Genomic DNA, 21,517 nt, shown 5'->3' with positions numbered 1-21,517 from the left:
TAGTTGTTGCAATCCTTCCTGTTCCCTTGCTTATGGATAGGTGCAATTACTGCCTTTGTCCAATCTGAAGGTAACTTACCAACACTCCATGCTAATCTTACTACTCTATAAAGCCATTTCAAACCTGCCTTCCTACTACACTTCACCATTTGAGGTCTGATTTCATCTATTCCTTCTGGTTTATGACAGTGGATTTTATTTACCATCCTTTCCATTTCCTCAAGTGTAATTTCACCAACATAATTTTTCTCCTCCCCATGAGCTCGATTGTTCGTGACACCACCAGCAAGATTTCCTATTACGTTGAGAAGATTTTCAAAATATTCCTTCCACCTGTCCAATGTTTCCCTGCGATCTGTTATAAGTTCACCTGAATTACACAAAACACTGTTCATTTCATTTTTCCCTCCCTTCCTATGATTCTTTGTTACTGTCCAGAAAGGTTTCTCTGATGCTTGACCTAGGTTTTCCAGGTTATTACCAAGATCCTCCCACGACTTCTTTTTGGATTCATCAATTAGTTTTGCTCTGTTTCATCTACGTGCAATTCCTTGTCTGCACCTGCCCTTGTTTGGAGGCATTTCTGATAAGCCTTCTTTTTACGTTTACAAGCTGCTCTCACTTCATCATTCCACCATAGTGTTCTTTTTTCCCCATCTTTACACACAGTTGTTCCTAGACATTCCCTTGTTGTTTCTACTGCAGCATCCCTCCATGCCACCCATTCTCTTTCTATGTAAACTGAATCTGCTTACTGTCCAATGTTCAAAACTTCTCACTAATCATATCCATGTACTTCTAATTTCATCATCCTGGAGTTTTTCTGCCCTTATTCATTTGCAATCAGATTTCACTTTCACTGTCTTAGGCCTAGAGATAGTTAGTTCACTACAGGTCAGGTCCCCGAAAAACCCATACTTTTCTAACAGATTTGTTGAATTCGAAGTCGCTTAAGATATGGTCTATTATGGACCTGGTAAACCCATACTAGCACAGAAGTCTAGTAAATGCTTCCCATTCCTATTAGCTTCCACATCTTCCCCACATTTACCAATCACCCTTTTTTGTATCCTTCAGTTCTATTTCCAACTCTCGCATTGAAACCGCCCATTAGCACTGTTCTATCCTTGCTGTTGACCCTGACTACGATGTGATTCAGTGCTTCATAAAACTTGTCAAATTCATCCTCATCTGGACCCTCACATGGTGAATACACTGAGACAATTCTCATCCTAATGTCTCCAGTTGCCAAATCTACCTACATCTTTCGTTCATTTACGTGCTTAACAGAAACTGTGTTGCATGCAATAGTATTCCTGATGAACAGCCCTACTCCACACTTTGCCCTTCCCTTTTTAACAACTGTCAAGTACACTTTATAATCTCCTATTTCTTCCACATCTTCCCCACCTTTACCAATCACCCTTTTTTGTATCCTTCAGTTCTATTTCCAACTCTTGCATTGAAACCGCCCATTAGCACTGTCCTATCCTTGCTGTTGACCCTTACCCAAATATCACTTACTCCTAGCACATCCAGATGCATTCTCTTTGCTGACTCAGCTAGTTCTACTTTCTTCCATAAGCCCCAATAATATTGATCACTTCCCATTGAATTCCACTTTGTTTGCCAAGTTGTTTCCAAGGAGTCCCGTGCCTGTGAAATGTGAGCGGGACTCAGTTACTCCCATAGGTCCAAGGCTTGCTTAAAATGTTCTGCGCTCGGTAAATTCATGAAGCAGAATGCTATCCAGGTGAAGGATCTCTCCTGTAATGGGTTAGAGACCACCATTGGATTGTTTAGTCCTAGCTGCCTGAGCATAAAGAGTGCTATGACTCAGAATATGTCCGAGATGCCCGTTCGCATTCTGTAGCAACTGGTATCCCAACTCTTAGGACTACTTACTAGGCCACTCAGCCGTTGCCCATGGTTCACGAACTAGGACATGACTACAGTAACCCACATCATGAACCATAAATAATAATAATAATAATAATAATAATAGTGATTTTATGTCTCCACTTTTAACGATTTTCAGAGATGCCAAACAAAACCTACTATGCGTTAATGAAAAAAATGGAGACAACAAACCTACGGAATTGTACATTATTATATTAAAACGCATTACCATCACACCTCTAGATATCCATAAATGTGGCAAACTTTCCTGTTATGTATTTTTATTCTCTCCATCGTGGAACTTCTGGCACTATCCGGACACTTGATAGCATACCTAACTTAAACAATGCAGTCTCTCTCATCTCATTTACAGCTTTTTAGGTAAATCCTGATGTGATAAATGTACAGAACAAGCATGAAATATACTTAAATTTAAGGGTCTGGCTTTCAACAGCCGCAGTTATCCAAAGAATGCTTCCAGTCACTATATATTCCATTCGGAAGTACAACTCTCAACATGCGCTAGTTATCAGCTGGTGGTTTAGCACGCTTTCTACAGCATGGCTTTATTCAGAAGGAGTGGCTTCTACTACACTTATACCGACTGGGAATATCCGAGACCATCTTTGTGGGGGCAAGGCATTTTCTGCCCCCCTCCCCAAATGATTTTACATGGTAACTGTCCATACTGTCATATCAAAATCGACAATGAAATTTCGCAGAGACCATAAGGAGACCCATAAATAGATGATGTACAAAAATTTAGCTGCCATTTCGAACTGGAAGGTTTCAAAATCTTGATACAAAATCCATGTGACAACGCAGCTTACTGGACAACCCTTGCTGGCTTGCGCGGCGCACAGCGGAGTGGAGTTGCAGTCCTGCTGGAGAAAGAGAGAATGAACTGGCAGGCTGCCACGCACCAAGATCACTTTATTGTTACGGAATGAATATGAAACATAAGTGAGGTGCGTTAATCCCATGATAAAAATAAATATTTTTGGCACCATGCACATCGAATATGCACTTTGAGGCCATATTTTTCACAGTTTTCTTGTTAAAGGCAATATTTTGCAGACACTTCAAACTCGGGAGGTCTCTCCATTGTATAATTGGTTTTGAACCATGAATATTTATTCATGTCCTTGAACCGTGGGGAAGAAAATTGAAAATGAATTAAGGACTGCTTTTTCAGTATGCTGTTTTTCTGATAAACATCAAACTGAAAGTCTTTAAAAGTCGGCACAATGTCTGTTACGCAACGATACAAAGCCTTCCATTGCCGGAAGAAAAACTTGTCCAAGGGCTGTATTTTCCCTGTAGTCCCGGGAGGAATCTGGAGAATTTATATACTGTTGCCTGGAGGAATGTCTTCAAGACAGCTATCCAGGAATCTAGCAGTAGCAAACACTTCTCTTCCGCAAATGGGAAGAAGGATTCTTTAAACCAATAATTCCCTCCCCCCAGTTTTCCCTGGTTTTTTGGCTGTTATATTTCTGGCATGAAACATTTCTTTGGAAACTCTCAGGCTGAAAGTTCCAGTTGCCTCCTGTAGTACAGTGAATAATTTTGGGAAGAGAGTACCGGCCATACTAATTGTAGGCATAATTGTGTACGAATGGGTGAGTACACTAACTCATTGAACAACTGTTTCTCTATGTTCCTCACCAACAAACGATAGAGTTCTTTCGCTTTCATTTTGTGCACGAAACCACTCTGATCAGTACTGTATATTGAGGAGGTGTAGTCTAAAAATAGCTCTGTAGCTGCTTCCACAAATTTCTTTGCAACTTTATCTTTTTAGTCTTCTTCTTGCAGATATGTACGGGATACAACTTTTGTAATTTTTCTACTTTTTATTCTGTACTTTTTCTTAAAATGACTCAACCAACTAGCACATGCGCTGAAATTAATTCTCCGCATTGAAATCTTTCTGGAAATTTCCAAGGCCCACAGTCACGGGTCTTTCGCATACATTCCGCTTCAGTCTTCTTGCTTCTGTGAAGCGAGAAAATAATTTTGTATACATCAATTTCCTGTGTTCGTTGGGACTTACTGATGTAGATTATAATTGGTTCTTCCACCTGTACAGTTGTCGTAGTGATGTCACCTTACGGCAACTTTTGCGAACAGTGGTTAATGAAAGCCGCTTCTTATTCCCCCTTATTTAACCATAAATTTACAGTTTTTCTCTTGTATGCAAGATCTAAAGTTTGTTTCACTTTCTTCTGTGGACTGGAAGCATAGCTTGAACTAGTAGATTTGCTAGGTGACTACGGTTTCTCTTCACTGGATTGGCAGGAATTAGACTCGGAGCTCAAAATCGGATCCGCAACACATCTTGTTCCTGGCACTGGTGTGCTGCCTTCCCTTTCGTATAATGCAGATGAGGTGTCTCTTCCACTATCACTTTCACTGTCACTATTTCTCTCCAGACACTACTCCGAGCCGATGCTGGCACCCATGGGATGATTTCCAATTAGTTTGATCACATGTCAACCTATCTCCCTTTCTTCCGAAGTTATTTCACGTGAAGAGGTGAAACCATTTTCATGGAAATAACATAAGGCATACTCTAGAATATTAGCCGAATTCATAACTGCTCTTTCAAAGGAATATGTGTCAACTGGTTAGCGCAGAAAGCTCAAGGTAACCTGGTTGCTTCCAGCTGGTCACCAGGGCTGTCCACGCCGAGCTATACACTGACGCATGCAATTCTATTAGACATTTCCATATCAATTTCAGGACTTTATACATCGAAATGGCAGCTGAATTTTTGTACATTGCTTTCTTATAGACCCCTTCATCCTCTATAAATTTTCATTGTCGATTTCGATATGACAGTATGGACAGTTCTCTTGTTAGGGGCTGAGTGTCATTTTGCCCCCCCTCCTCCTCCCTCCCAAAAAAAATATCATCTCCTAGATGTTAAGTCCCCTTAAAATGTGGTAGTTTTCAGAGGCTGCTAAGGTGGTAAAACTGGAGAAGATGGAGATGGGTTTCTTTATATTAAGATGAGAAAGCAAGCATTCCATCAGAGAACTACATTTACCAATGGAGAATTTTCACATTTCGTATCATGAAATGAACACTGTACAGTAATAATACATTTATTCAGAAAATGTATTTATGAAGCAAGTTTACTTTTTTTCCTTGTGATTATTTTTGATAGCTCTGTTCATTTCTTCCCTCTCTTAGACCCTTATTCTTGTAGGTAGATACCTATTAGCCACCACACCATATCTCTTACTTCTCCACCCCCTTGGATGGCGGCGGTAGAATAACACCCATGGTGTCCCTGCCTGTTGTAAGAGGTGACTAAAAGGAGCCCCAGGGGCTCTTAACTTGGGAATGTGGATTGGTGGCCAAAGGGCCTGTAGCTAAGTCCTGGCATTACTTCCACTTACTTGTACCAGGCTCCTCACTTCCATCTGTCTTGTTCAGAAATGTAAATGAGAAACAAGCTTCATTATTGTTCTGCTTTTGATTTCTGTTTGTGAATATTTTTATTATATAAGAATGTTTGCATTATTAGTGGTTTCTCATTTCACATGCCTGTGTTCATGTTAATCATGCCGAGTTTCAAACAGACAGGATCTTGAATGCTCTTTTACAGTGCATGACTGATGAGATGGCAGTGAAGATGATGTCATTTGGAATGACGCCGGTAACAGGGAAGTTGCTGCCACAAGACGATAATTCAAATGAAAGCAGTCTTCAGTTGAGCAGTAGGCCTACACACAGTAAACCTGAGTAAACCGTATGTCCTTCGTGACATCAACCTCATCAGAGGAATTAATGAGATGAAACTAATGGCGTGATATGAATTACTGAACTGACTATATTTACTTTATATGTAAGCCTAAAAGTCGTCTTCACCATTTATTGTCGTTTTACATTTAGAAATACAGCCTTCCAATGATAATAGCCAGTATAACTCAAATACGTTCATAAGTTTGTTGGAGAGTAGTGTACCGTAGAATATTTACATGCACAATTTATAGCCTAGAAGTGAGGTTATCACATATTGGACCCCTTTACTTTCTTTGGTTGTAAAAGTGGGGGGGGGGGGAAGGGGGTTCTAATACACAAGTAAATACGGTATACACATAATATTAAGTAAATTTAACAGCAGCTGTCGTAGTCTATACTCAATTTATGGAATAAATATTTCAACATTATGGTGCTCGTATTACAGAGCATCAGTCTGCATTTGATGCCCTGTGTTATAATATCCTTTGTACTCTTGCTGTCTTCTTCCCTGAGTGTAGGAAGAAGATCCTTGTCCTATTCCATGTGAAATAAATTTGACTCGCAGTTTCTCTGCTTCCAATTTTTCTGCATTTCAGCTCCAAAACTGTTGTGTTAATGACAAGGAAGTAAAGATACATGCCGCCTTGTATGACTTATTTATTTACATATTGTCTAAGAACTTGCCGATAGAAATACAACAGAAATCCATACAAATAGTAAACACAGTCTTTCCCCACGCATTACAAATTCATGGTACCATGATCTCATAACATCAAATCCAAATAACATGTTTTCCTCATGTGACTGCTAGCTCCTGACAAGAAATACGGAATAGTTCGGAGACAGACTGGAGTTCAAATTTTTTAAAAAAAAGTAAAATGGATAAAACACTAAATTCTGCTATAATAAATCTAGACGCCAAAAAATCCGCTTTCCGCTAAATTATATATTTCTCCACCAACAGTCTTCTAATTCCGCCAAATTTAGCGGAAAATCCGTTATGTTTATTAGGTCAATGTATCTCTTTGCATTTGCTGAAAAGGCACTCTGCAAGGGCATCTGAAGAAAGACCTGTGTTTAATTTTAAGAACATCCAGCAGTGATGTATACTGTAGGATAAATTTGATGTATTTAGGAATAATGGAGAGGTAAGAAAAGTACCTCATGCAGCACTGGTGAAGCTACTGGTTCTGCTGTAGTATGTATGTGAGGGTTATCTTAATCACTTAATTTCTTCCTATGTCTGCTTCTATAACATGTACATCAAATGTAAGAATTACAGTTTTATTTCAAGAAGTAAATTATCAATAAAAGTTATGTTTTATAAAAAGTAGCAATATAGAAGAAAACAGTATTTTTTCAAAGAATGAGTAATTTGATAACTTTCTCCTAATTACTTACCAAATCTGAATAATCTACTCACTGTATGGCTATACACTCCTGATTATGACAACCCATGGTAATACAATATACAAATGATCATTGTACACCTGGACTTTCCAGACATGACGTCATATTCCAGACCTACTCAATATATCCAAAGTTAAAACTAAATTACATTAGTTGCAGAAATATCAAGAATATTAATCAAGAGAATCTAGCCAGTGATGTGATATTGGTGCTTCAGCACATTATCTGAGAGCCCTTCCTTATATCAAAAGATAAGTAATCTCATTGAACAGGTGGCTGTTCTAGTTCATAGACATACTCTTCTACGAACTGCAATAACAATATGTTGGTAAACTCTGAATGTACAATGTACAAGAGAGATGTACCCATTTACTCAACAAAACATCTTGCAACTGATAACTTCAAAAGGAAATGTTTTGCATAATTGAATAAGTCAGCTTTTGAGAAATGCCAAAATAAGACATACATATACAAGGGCGAATCAAAAAGTAAGTTACACTAGCTCGCTGCGGGAGCACACTGTGTGTCGTGACTGTGGCCAATGCAGATCAAGCTACTGTAACTGCTGACACGTCTGATAGGAAGGCTAGTGTGGTATCCCGTCGTGTTGTGTGTGCAGAGCAGGCTAGGCTCAATGGCGCGTCAACTGGATGTTCACTCCAAATTGGAGGTACGTGCAGTGATCAGATTTCTGTGTGCTAAATGGCTCAATTGCACGAATATTCATCATGAAATCACTGCTGTATATGGTGAGCGTGCAATTTCTCACCCAGGTATTGTAAAGTGGTGTAAGCAATTTGATGCTGGACACACGGATCTCACGGACGAAAATTGCGAAGGCAGGCTCGCAGCGTCCAGTACCATCGCAAATGTTGACCGTGTTGATGGGATTATTAGAGAGAATTGGCGCATAACACTGCAGAAAATTGCCAGCATGTTGAACATTTCATATAGCAATGAGTTCTCCATTTTTCACCAGTACCTTGGATTTCGTAAACTGTGTCAAGGATGGGTCCCACGTCTGCTCACCAATGTTCACAAGGGTAGATTACAATCTTCACCGGATTTTTGCAATTATTCTGTGGAGGGCAATGAGTTTCTGCAGCGAATCTTCATGGGATGAAGTGTGGGTTCATCACTTCAACTCCAAAACAAAGAGAACATCGATGGAATGGGTGCACACATCATCACCACCACGAAAGAAGGCAAAGGTCTAACTTCGTGCAGGAAAGGTAATGGCGACAGTGTTCTTTGACATGGAGAGTGTAGTGCACGTGAAGTTTATGCCGAAAGGTACGACAGTCAACTCGGCTTCGTGTTGTTAAACGTTGAACTGGTTGTGCAAGGCAATTGAAAAAAGCGGTGGGGAAAATTGAGCGGTGGTGTGATGTTGTTGCACAATAACACAACACCTCACATGGCCAAACTGCTGCAGCGATTCAAGTGGGAGGTATGGCAACATCCTCCATACAGTCCAGACTTAGTGCCATGAGATTATCAGGTGTTCGGTAAGCTGAAAAAGGATCTTGGTGGATGATGATTCCGAAACGATGAGGTGAAAGCAGCTGTCTACAGGTGGTTACATAGCGCTGAAGGTGATTTCTATGCATGTGGAATCAAAAAGTTCATTGACCGTTCCAAGAAATGTTTGCAGTCTCGTGGGAACTATGTGGAAAAGTTAACTTGCATTGTATGTTGTCAGAGCCGTGTTGCCTATGGGTAGGTGGTTTCATAAATGGCCTAACTTGGAAGTGTAACTTACTTTTTGATTCACCCTCGTATAATACTACTTTGAATATATATTTTTTTAAAAGATTTTTGGAGAGGAGTTCAGAATTTAGGGATAATATTGGTAATAAAGTGGAAAATATTGCAAATGATTCTCTGGATACTGTGAATAACCATTTTACATCAACAGCTCCTAATAGTGTGTGAAATAAAGGAAAGTACAATTAGTTGCAAGAACCTTTACTGTGTGAGGCAAAAAAAAAATCACTTAAGCCCAATAATGTCCATAGAAATATAAATGCTGTTCTAATTAAATCCAATGCCTAATGCATTGGTAATTTTTGGATATTCTTCAAAAAATTATTTTCTTTAATACATTAACTGATATGTTTAATCCCTCCCTCATAACTGTGACATTTCTAATGCTGTGGAAGAAATAAAGTAGTAAAACTATTTTCCATGTCCTCTCCACCAGATGTGTATATATACACACACATTTGATCCTTTGTATAGCTAAGATCGATATAAAAATAAACCCTTGTTGACCAATATTTTTGTACGCTCTTAGTAAGTTTCCTATCTTGGTAATGTTAAGTGATTTATATTACAATGATGAAGCAATTTCAAAAACACTATGCACCTTCACTTTAAATAGTTCTTGGAGAGCAATAAGCTGACCCATGCTGACAATAGTAGGTATGACTGATGACCCAGGAATGGGAATATCTATGAATTGTTGAAAGCATGAAGTTCACAACTTTTAAAAGTAGCCAATCTTCTGTGTTATTTCCTAGTGCATGGATGTAACATAGGTGTTGTCTCTATTCAGTGTAAGTCAGTGGAAACAAAATTAGCAGTGTAGCAAGTTTAGATAGAATTGGATGATGGAATGTAACAGATAGCATTGCAATAAAAACAATATATTTTAAAAATAGATTTTCACAATCTACATTAGCAACATTTCTTTAAAGGGAAAGGTTATCCAGGAAAATATTAGGAGCAACAAAGTAGACCTTATACAAAAATGATTGAAGATGGCAGCAAATACTGTGGTTAGTGCTACAGCAAAATAGTTTAATGAATATTTGTTGCAATTTGTCCTCTTAAAGTATACTCGTGTCCTCATCCTGAGGTGATGCAGCTCTTTCCAGGCACATCCCCAATGGAGGTGAGCTGCATGTACCATTCCAACCACATAACAGCCCTCCTGATATTCTTAAATTTCTGGCAGTACCAGGAATCGAACCCGGGCCCCGTAGAACTTCATGTATGAAGCACAATATTATCATTATTATTCCAACAATGAGCTGTCATTGTATTTGTCCTCTTGAATTCCATCTTTATCTTCATATGATCTTTCCTACTTTTAAAAATTCATTCAATCTTATTCGTCTCCTAGTGTCATTGCACACCTTTGACATCAACTAACAAAACTTGGCAATGTCTTCCACAACAAAATATGTTGTTAATAGGGTGTATGGTTACTCCTAACAGCCACACATACATGCTTCGCAGCAATGTGGCATGCTCTCTATCAGATGGTCCAAGATAACTCTGGACATACTGCTTAGTCAAGGAGCTTGTCTCCTTACTCCCAAGTTTTCCCAGCCCAAAGTTTGCACATTTTCATAACTACTCTTTTATCAGAAATCACCCAGAACAAATCTTGCTGGTTTCCTTTGAATCTTTTACAGTTCTTGATTTGGGTAATCTGGTGAGGGTCTCACTAGTGACTTATATGCCCTCTCCTCTTCAGTCCCAGTTCTTTTGCATCCATTTCTTCTCAGCCTATTCCTCTTTTCTGTCTTTATGTACTGTTCACATTCTCTGATAGGTTTCAGCAGCCCATTTGTTTTATGTGGCCTCTTGCTGTCAAGATATTTTTCAGGACAAATTTATATTATTCATGTGTGAAGCACAGTATCACCATTATTATTATTATTATTATTATTATTATTATTATTATTATTATTATTCTAACACAGCTGTCATTATGTTTATACTATTGTTTGTTTCCCCCACTGTCAGCAGCCGTGAAAATGGTTTTCCGTGGTTTCCCATTTTCACACCAGGTAAATGCTGGGGCTGTACCTTAATTAAGGCCACGGCCGCTTCCTTCCCACTCCTAGCCCTTCCCTGTCCCATCGTCGCCATAAGACCTATATGTGTCGGTGCAATGTAAAGCAACTAGCAAAAAAAAAAATAATACTATTGTTCATTTTCATGTTCCTGTTTTTTGTTGGTAGATGTCATTGTCTTCTAACAATGTGGATACCTACATATTCCTGACAGATTTCCTGCTTTCAAAGGCAGCTATTGAATTTGTTGTGGATCTGCAATGTATTGCAATGTATTTGAAACATCGGCAAACTGTACGGAATGTAGAGAGAACAACAACATAGTCCAACCCAGAAGAACGAAATAGAACATTTCGCTTGATAAATTATTCCAGTCCCTTATTCCTCATCCTGTAAATATTGGCTGGCAGGGTAAGAGAGATGGTGGTATACAATTCTTAATTACTAGATTGCGTGCCAAAAGCCTGGATTCATTTCAGTTGCAAATCTCTCCACTATGTTCGTATGGAGTGAGGGCATATGACTGTTGATGGTGATTCGTCTGTTGAATGGGGACGTTTAGCCTTGAGCAGACCCCTTCTTGTTATTCGACATGCGTAGGCTATGTGCCGACACTAGGTTTCACTCTGTCCCTTCCTGTCATATATCACGTCATTCATTTAATCTCATCAACTCCTCTGGTGAGGTAGACATCAGGAAGGGCATCAGTCGTGAAAACTTGCTGCAAAGATTCATTTTGTTAAGGAGGTGGCCATACTTTTCAATAATCAGATAAAAAATTAGATGGATGGCTTTTCCGGCGTTTGCTCTATTAACCAGCGTTTCGTCTTAGGTCTGACACTAGACTCTTCAGAGTGGGATGTGTCAGACCCTACCCACTGACGCTGGGGTGTATGCAGGTGAACTTATCAGAAGCTTATTTATAAGCACAGTCTGATAACTGCATACGGGAGATAAAACTCCACAATGGAATTAATGCCCGCCTAGCAATTCCAAATGGAAATTCTAAGTTCCCATAGAGGGAATTCAATGTCAACTCAGTTAACGTAACTCAAAGCTTTTCAGTATATCAAATACTAATTATAACACTATAACATACCTTTACACTAGAGTAACATACCTATATGTCATAATGTTGTAGATGTTATAATTAGTGTTCAACAGCCTGAAAAGCTTTAAAATTACATTACAAAGATTCATCTCACTTCATACCTGACCCCATAGAGAAACAAGACAAGGACTGGACATACACACAGTGTAATTTTAAGATAGAAACATCATTCCTGGCTCATCTTTTCCTCCATTTATTCCAAATCCAAAGATAAACTGTTCAACAAAAATTTGGAATAACATGGATATGACTCTATTGGATTCTTACAGTCAACCAGTTGGTAGTTTTACAGTTAATACTCTAATGTCCAAAAGTTAAGCATAATCACTAAACGTGGCCATATCGCCTGATAGGAATGTCAGACAGATTGCTGAACAAACTGAAACTGAATCACACACCATATGTCACACAACTTGTCCAAAAAAACAGTGTCAGGAAGGTTCTGATAGCTAAGGAACACCTTTGACAATAACTAACAAAACTTGGCAATGTCTTCCACAGCAAAATATGCTGTTAATAGGGTGTATGGTTACCCCTAACGGCCACACATGCTTCGCAGCGACGTGTCATGCTCTCTGTCAGATGGTCTCTTGTGGCAGTCGATCCCATTCCTCCGAAAGGGCAATTGGGTCTTGGAGGGTCCTTGGTGGAGGCTCCTCAATGCATCCCAGGCATGTTCTATAGGATTCAGATCCGCAGACCTCGCTGGCCAGTCCATGCGATGAATGTTTTCCCCAGCCAGAAATGCATCCACCAGAGCAGCGCGGTGCGGTCGGGCATTATCCTCCATTAAGAGGAAGTCTGGACCAACCGCACCTCTGAAGAGTCTTAACATGTGGTCTCAGTACCTCATCCCTGTATCTCCGAGCGTTAACAGTGTTCCTCGGACCTCCCATGAAGATGTGCAGGTCCGTACGGCATTCAACATGATGCCGCTCCACACCATGACACCACCACCACCATACTGGTCCCGTTCTACGATGTTCCTGTGGTTGTATCGGCTACCCGGTTCTCTCCATATTACTGTGCAATGAAAATCGTTCTGCAAACTGAAGCAGGATTCATCTGTGAAGAGCACATGCCTCCATTCATTTGTGATCCAGTTTTGATGTTGACGGCTCCACAGTAAACGGGCCCGCCTCTGTGCTGGAGTGAGCGGGACGCGCACCGCTGGATGTCGGGCAAACAGCCCTGCTGTTCTGAGGCTCCGGTACACAGTTTGCTGGGAAACGGCAACCCCTGAAACAGCTGCAGGCTCCGCCGACAATTGTCTTGCAGGTGCACTCCGATTTCAACGGCGGTTAAGGCCAGATATTGGTCCTTCTGTGGGGTGGTTATCCTTGGTCAATCTGTTACTGACCTACGATTAACATCTCCTGTGCCTTGAAATCGTCTCCAAAGCCTGGAAGTGTCACTTTGTGGCACATTCAAGGATATGGCGACTTCGGTCTATGTCTGGCCTGCTTCCAGGTGGCCGAGTATTCTAGCCTGCAAAACGGAATCCAAATGGCATCGTTGTGCCATTATGTTGTCACGTTCACCACGAGGCTACACTCCACACACTATAACAGGGCAAACACGACTGAAGGAATATGGGACGCAGGCACTGGCTGTGTTTACCTTGTGGTTACGCCGGTAGTCAAAACAGGGAACACTCCTTTCCTATACAGAGTGAACACGTAAGATTGGTAGGTGCATATGTTGTGCGATTTGCGGTCTATTTCCTGTTGCCCTGCTTACTCATGACTTATGCTTAACTTTTGGGCACTAGTGTATTTAACAAATTAAGCATATTTCCCTCTGAATCAAACATTTTGAACAAAATATACCGAACAAGCAAAACATACTGCATCTTCTGAAATCAAGTTCAGACAACAACACTTTAAAACTCTCTTCATCGCACGGTGCTAGCAGTCCTTAGTAATGGGTATGATCACCCTGCATATGGATGAGTTCTTCCACCCTGTATCAAATGCTTCAAATGAGGGTCATCAAGTTTTTCTTGGGGCAAACAATTCCACTCCTCTATTGCAGCTTCAGTAAGTTCCTGAAGATTGTGGGGTGGGTTTGGATGCTCTAAAATAGCCACTTTCAGCATGTCCCATTCATGATCAATTGCAGTCATGTCTGGGGACTGTGCAGATCAATCCATCCGAGAGATGATGTGTCTTTGGAGATACCGCTCCACTGTTTCATGATGGTGAGGTGGAGGTTCTGCATTGTCATCTGCTAGAATGAATGATCGCCGAATGCAGTTTGGAAAGGTCACACAAATGGTTGTAGCACCTCTTAAATGTATTGGAGGCCATTCAGTGCAACGTAGATGGGAATGTGAGGGGCCAGCCATCTCAGCATTATTCCTTCCCAGAGCATAACACTTCCACCAGCATATGGATGGACTTCTCGGACATGCGTATGTTGATGATGTCCAGAAGTTCTCCACGTTCTTGTACGTCGGGTGTCAGGTTCCAAACCAAACCTGGTCTCAGCTTATAAATCTCATATTTATTCCGTATTGGCTCAGCACAACTAAGGTTAAGTTATGAGTAGGTTCCCACCTTCCAATACTTATCAATTTCTATATAATAGGTTTATTAATTACATAATATAAACCATATAATCTCTAGTACATGTTTCGTTCCGATTATGGAACATCTTCAGCTCAGCACAACTAAGGTTAAGTTATGAGTAGGTTCCCACCTTCCAATACTTATCAATTTCTATATAATAGGTTTATTAATTACATAATATAAACCATATAATCTCTAGTACATGTTTCGTTCCGATTATGGAACATCTTCAGCTAAAATTTGACAAAATGGCAAGACAATTAAAACACATTGATGTTATGATGATACAAAAGCTAAAAGACATGATAAAATGGCACGAAGATTAAAACATATAATTATGATGATGAAATAAAGTTCATTTATGTTGGTTAAAAATTCAACAAGTCAGTGTTCAAATGACGAAGTAAAAACGGCGATAAGGTTCTTCTTCATGTTGGAGACGTGTACATTTTGTTAATCTTGAAGATAAATTGGAGAAATAAAAGATTTTCTTAATGTATATTTATCGGGGGAACTCTTGATAAAATAACCGTAGTTGAAGTTGAGTTGTGGTTAGATTATTGAAATGAGTCTGAAACGAGAAAAGAATGAGTAAAATAGAAAATATTTTAAGGTGGGAACCTACTCATAACTTAACCTTAGTTGTGCTGAGCCAATACGGAATAAATATGAGATTTATAAGCTGTAATTTAGCCAACCAGGCAAAAAAACAATCAAATGCCTATTTGAACTTAAAGATTGAATTGTCAAAAATTGGCAAAGACATAAATTTCCTAAAACAATGTTTACATCAAAAACTCGTTCCTAAATTTCTAAATTCAGTACAGAGAAAACCTTGTACAACAAAATGGCATAAAGCTACTCAAGAAAAAACTAACGACTTATGGCTCAAAAATGAAATTAAATTTCTATACAGAAAAAAGTCTTTTTTAAACTCTAAGTTATATAATGCTCATCTAGAAGCTTCCTCCCTTATGGCCCCTATTGAATTGGATTCCTTTTTGAAATATGGTGATACTAAAATTCAAAATATCTTAGATAAGAAACAAGAAACCTTGAACACAAAACTTTACGTTCTTACTCTAAATCAAAAAAACATAAATCAGTCAAAAGAATCCTCCATTAACATCGAACCCAATTCAACCTTTCACTCCCCAACTAAGAATCTAACACGTTGTTTTCGAGGACAAAGAGTTGCAGATTATCAACAAAGGACCCAAACATAATTGGTCTAATCCATACAACCAAAAGCAATACATAACAACCATTGCTGAAGTAGAACAAGTCATAGCTCAGCTTCCAATAGATCGACAACTTGAAACTAAATTCGAAGTCAAAAAGAAACTTGAAGAATTATTTAAAGATCAGAAAGTTAACACACCCCATTTACCCTCTACAGATATAAAAGGCCTAAAACAAAAAATAAAAGATAATGACCTTATTATCACAAAGGCGGATAAAGGTAATGTGTCAGTTATTATGCATAAAAAAGAATATGTAGAAAAAACCGAAGCATTTTTTTTTCAGACAATACTTTCACAAAAATTAAAAAAGACCCGACTAACTCTGTCCAAAGAAAACTAAAACAAATACTTAAAAACATTAATTTCATCCTTAATGAGAACGAAATATCAAACCTAATTAATATGAATCCAAGACTACCAACAGCAAGAGCTTTGCCTAAGATACATAAACCTGACACACCCATAAGACCAATTATTAATTTTAGAAATAGCCCCACCTACAAAACCTCTAAATTTATTAATAGCTTCCTAAAAAAGTACTATACTTTCCAAAGCAGAACCACAATCAATAATTCAATAGAATTTTGTAAAATTATCAAGAACACAAAATTAAAACCATCTTTCACCTTGAACTCATTCGACGTCACTAATATGTATTCTATGATCCCCACGAAAGAAACTCTAAATATAATTAAGAACAACTTAAAGACACACAGAAAACTTAGTAACCATGAAATAGAAGAATTTATGTTACTCCTAGAATTTACACTTAACAATAATTACTTTTCCTTCAATAACACAGTATATCAACAAAGTGGTCTTCCTATGGGATCTCCAGCGTCCGGTATCCTTGCTGAAATATACATGGATCACTTAGAAAAACATAAAATTTTAAATGATGAAAAAGGTATTATCCGGCTAAGGTTTGTCGATGACATCTTTGCAATTATAGATGAACAAATCAATAGTAGCACTAATTTATTAGGCCAGATCAACAGTTTAGACCCTTTCATAAAATTTACGTTAGAAACCGAGAACAATAAAAAACTAAATTTCCTTGATTTAACAATCGAAAGGAAAGAAGAAAAGTTGGCCTTTACAATCTTTAGAAAACCGACTCAAACTATAAATACCATACGAAAAGATTCGTACCATCCTGAGGCACATAAAAGGAGTTCCTTTTTAAGCATGTTAAATAGAGCCTTTAACATTCCCTTGTCCAAAAACGACCTCCAAAAAGAAATTAATCTCATTTACAAAATAGCGATAAGCAATGGATACACAAAACACTACATAGATAGATTAATGAATAAAATTAAGAATAAACCTCAAACGCAGCTGGTAAAAGAACATAAAAAGAAAAACTTCGCCACCTTTACTTATAATAACGGGAATATTTACCAGATTATTAACATTTATAAGAAATTCTATTTTTAAATTGCTTTTCGCACCAATAACAACAATCAACGTTTAATTTTCAATCATCAAAGCATTGCAAGTAATAACAAATATTTAAATTCCGGGATATGTAGGCTTAAATGCTCAAATTGTGCCAATTCTTATATCGGACAAACAGGCCGTAATTTCTTAGTAAGATATCAAGAACATATTAATGCCGAAAAACATAGGAAGTACTCGGCCATGAGTCTTCACATGACCGAACATAAACACAGTTTTATATCGATAGAAAGGGACCCAACCATTCTACGAACGCTAAACAAAGGCAAATTAACGAATATTCTTGAAAATATCTATATTGAAATTGATCAGAAACGAAATCCCAACCAGAATGTTAACGAAATTACGGAAAATATAAATATATTATTAGAAGAGGCTACCAAATTAGATTCATCTAGAAAAACCATCAAAAAGAATCCCAACAAACAACCAACACACCTCCGATTAGCTCCACCCTACATAATTGTCCCCCTACCTTTCCTTCCGTTTCCCCTAGCCTATCACAACGCCACTCCTCAGTTAGCTCCACCCTACACAACATTTCACCCGCTCTCCTCACGTCACTTACCTCTCCTTCCAATACTCCCCGCCCACCGCAAGTGCCTTACACACGTACACAGGACTCAGTCAGTTAACAACACGACATAAGGGAGGACGTCAAATACGACACGACTGACTATAAGGTAATCAAATCCATTATCCTTCATTCTCGCGAACATACATTTTTAACAAGGTTTTCTCCTTAAAATATTTTCTATTTTACTCATTCTTTTCTCGTTTCAGACTCATTTCAATAATCTAACCACAACTCAACTTCAACTACGGTTATTTTATCAAGAGTTCCCCCGATAAATATACATTAAGAAAATCTTGTATTTCTCCAATTTATCTTCAAGATTAACAAAATGTACACGTCTCCAACATGAAGAAGAACCTTATCGCCGTTTTTACTTCATTTGAACACTGACTTGTTGAATTTTTAACCAACATGAACTTTATTTCATCATCATAATTATATGTTTTAATCTTCGTGCCATTTTATCATATCTTTTAGCTTTTGTATCATAACATCAATGTGTTTTAATTGTCTTGCCATTTTGTCAAATTTTAGCTGAAGATGTTCCATAATCGGAACGAAACATGTATTAACCGCACACTTTATCTTGGTGCATTTACACCCTAGTGCTGAATCGGTCGACCTCGGCGATCTTCGAGATTCGTACTGGCAACCTTTGAAACACAAACTATGAATCGCTTAAGCATCGTTGTGCGACATCTGGCGTACACTTTACGTACTAGTGCTGTTGTTTACACAACAAAGCCAAAGTATAGAATTCATGCTAGGAACAAGATTCGCATCGAAAAATGTTTTATAATGTGTATGTGACATAGTTGTTGGCTTAAGATGATAACGGTTTAGAAATTTAATATCGATCGATCATATTCTCGATTCAATTCAGATTTCATTTTCAGTTGGCAGCACCAGGCAGCACTATAGATACCGGGACAGCTCCCTCCTTACTCCTCACCCCCGTACACAAATGGTTTATATTATGTAATTAATAAACCTATTATATAGAAATTGATAAGTATTGGAAGGTGGGAACCTACTCATAACTTAACCTTAGTTAAACCTGGTTTCATCGGTAAACTTGACATTATCGGGCGAGTTGGCCATGCGGTTAGGGGCGTGCAGCTGTGAGCTTGCATCCGGGAGATAGTGGGTTCGAATGCCACTGTCGGCAGCCCTGAAGATGGTTTTCCGTGGTTTCCCATTTTCACACCAGGCCGCTTCCTTCCAACACCTAGGCCTTTCCTATCCCATCGTCGCCATAAGACCTAACTGTGTCGGTGCGGCGTAAAGCCTCTAAATAATAAAAAAACTTGACATTACCCCATTCTGCAATGATTCAGTGTTGATAAGCAAGAGCCCAGATCCTTTTGATACGTTCCATTCTGTTGGTTCAGTGCAAAGCTTTTCATTGGCCTTCTAGCCTGAAAACCCATCTTGTGCAGTCTTCTGAGCACTGTTTGGTCTGCAATACAAACCTCTGTTACTCTGGAGAGGTCATTCCGATTCCTAATAGCCCGGACATCAGGGATCTGACACTTGGAGATAACAATCATGGGCTGTTGTAACAGAAAGACAGCCAGAACAAGGTCTAACGTTCACATTTCCTGTCTATCTGTACTTTCTCCACACCTTAAATACACTGCTTTGTGTGACACTTAACCGTTGGACAACATCCTGCTGTGTACAGCCTGCCGGAAGTAAAGCCACTATATGAATCCTGTCAAATGTTTAAGTTTGTCTTTGTGGTGTGTCACTGCAAGGCTGAACACAAGCCGACTGTAGCGTTTGATGATATGAGGAAATGCACCATCTGATGCAGCACTCACGGTAAGTTCACATGACTAGTATACAAGCAGAAAGCATGCCTGTAGTAAACACTGCTGAATTTCAGGGTTGTGATAGTCTAATGTATGATGTACCTATGTCAGTTCAGCATGGAATATCTCAAAATACTAGTTTTGTCTCTATTTCAAACTTTTGTTGAGATACAAGGGAAAAAACTTCCAAGGCCTTGGGTTGGTGGAAGTGAAAAGCCTTGTTTTGGAAATAAAAAAATTATTTTTACAAAGTATAAAATGAAGAATTAACTATCTATATAGTAACATTATGGACTGAACTATGTTTCAAAATAATGTGTTTTAGAATCAGTTCTATAGTAATGTTTCAAACAGGACAGAATGTATAAACAGTTTATTAGGGGTGTAAAGGGCATAAAGGAATTAGGTAATATTCAGTCATTCATACAAAATAAATTTTCCCCACATTTATTTAGGAACTCATTTTCTTTACATATGTTGAAACATAAACTGCTGAAATAATATAATTAACATGGTTACTGTTTATTAACCTAACAGAAACTAACAAAAACTATTTAAAGGAATTTCATGATGCCACATTAGTCTTCAAGGCCTTGGATATTTCTCTTTGGATTTATAAAGGTGTGCACATCGATGTGCATTAATAATTCTTCATAATTCCTTGGATGATATTGGTGGGGAAAAAAAAGAACAGGTTCTTTTAAATTGTTTATTGCTTTTCAAATAAGAATCATTTTGTGTATATAATGGTTTTTGTTTGTACTTTATTAATGAAAAACATTGCTCATTTAAGGCTTAAGGGTATGTCTGGTATTCTTATTTATAAAAGATTCGATAATACCATAGTTGTAATATGCTTTCTTCATCATTAAGTTTTCCATTTTAATAATAATCAGTGAAAAACTTTCTTCACAAAAGTAGGTGTACTTTATGTATTTCTGCCTCCTGAATTTGAAAATGACACTGAAAATATCGTATCACCCACAGTTTTGGCACAAAATGTATACTTTGCTAATATCACATATTGAAGTAGTACATCTATATGGCACACAAATCATGCTGAACTAGAATACAAGTTTAAATCAACAACATATTGAAATATGCACACATTGATAAGATGCATAGAGAATGTGATAGAAAACAATGCGCTAACGTAATTCATTCTGTGCTTTCTTAGTTGTCATGGTGTGACCGCTGCTTTTCCTCTTATGGAGCATTTCTGTATGCTCACGGTGAAGCATCCAGCAGTAGTCGCCCTTCATCCGAACATCCCAAGTTCCCCGGTATTGTCGTTCCATGTCCTTTATATCCTGATGGAACCTTTCACCCTGTTCCTCACTTACAGCACCCAGGTTTGGAGGAAAAAAGTCAAGGTGAGAATGTAAAAAATGTAACTTCAAACTCATTGAGTATCCCAGCATTTTCAACTTCCTCGGCATGTTCTCCACTATGTCAACATACTCTGGGCAATGATTGTTTCCCAGGAAGTTTTAAAACACACACTTAAAGGCACACTTTTAAGCCCTTAAGGCAGTCCAGGCTTCTCGCTCTATGGCATTCATTGAATGAAGGAAATCTTCATCTAGCATTACTTTCCGAATATCGGGACCAGTGAACATGCCCTCCTTCAACTTGGCATCTGACAGGTTGGGGAACTTGTTACATAGATATTTAAAACAGTTGCTTTGACAAACTGCTTCATTATGCACAGTTTGAGGTGCAGAGGTGGCAAGAGTATTGTCTTTCCACTAGAGGGTCACACTTGATATTTTTGTCCCCTGGAACTAATTCCAACCTTCGGGACCACTGCTTTTGCATATTATATTGCATATTATAATGAACACTAAAACACCATATAAAGCTTAGAATATTATA

The 21,517-nt window shown here is 38.4% G+C and overlaps 1 protein-coding gene across 1 annotated transcript in view; it reads left to right on the top strand.

Annotated features, from left to right (window-relative positions):
* Positions 1–21,517, top strand: part of LOC136858613 (uncharacterized) — a 119,594-nt gene that overhangs the window by 95,475 nt on the left and 2,602 nt on the right. The gene's annotated exons all lie outside the window — the stretch shown is intronic.

This window comes from Anabrus simplex, chromosome 1 (assembly GCF_040414725.1).
Source record: "Anabrus simplex isolate iqAnaSimp1 chromosome 1, ASM4041472v1, whole genome shotgun sequence".
Lineage (NCBI taxonomy): Eukaryota > Metazoa > Arthropoda > Insecta > Orthoptera > Tettigoniidae > Anabrus > Anabrus simplex.
This window is presented reverse-complemented; position numbering and strand designations above follow the sequence as displayed.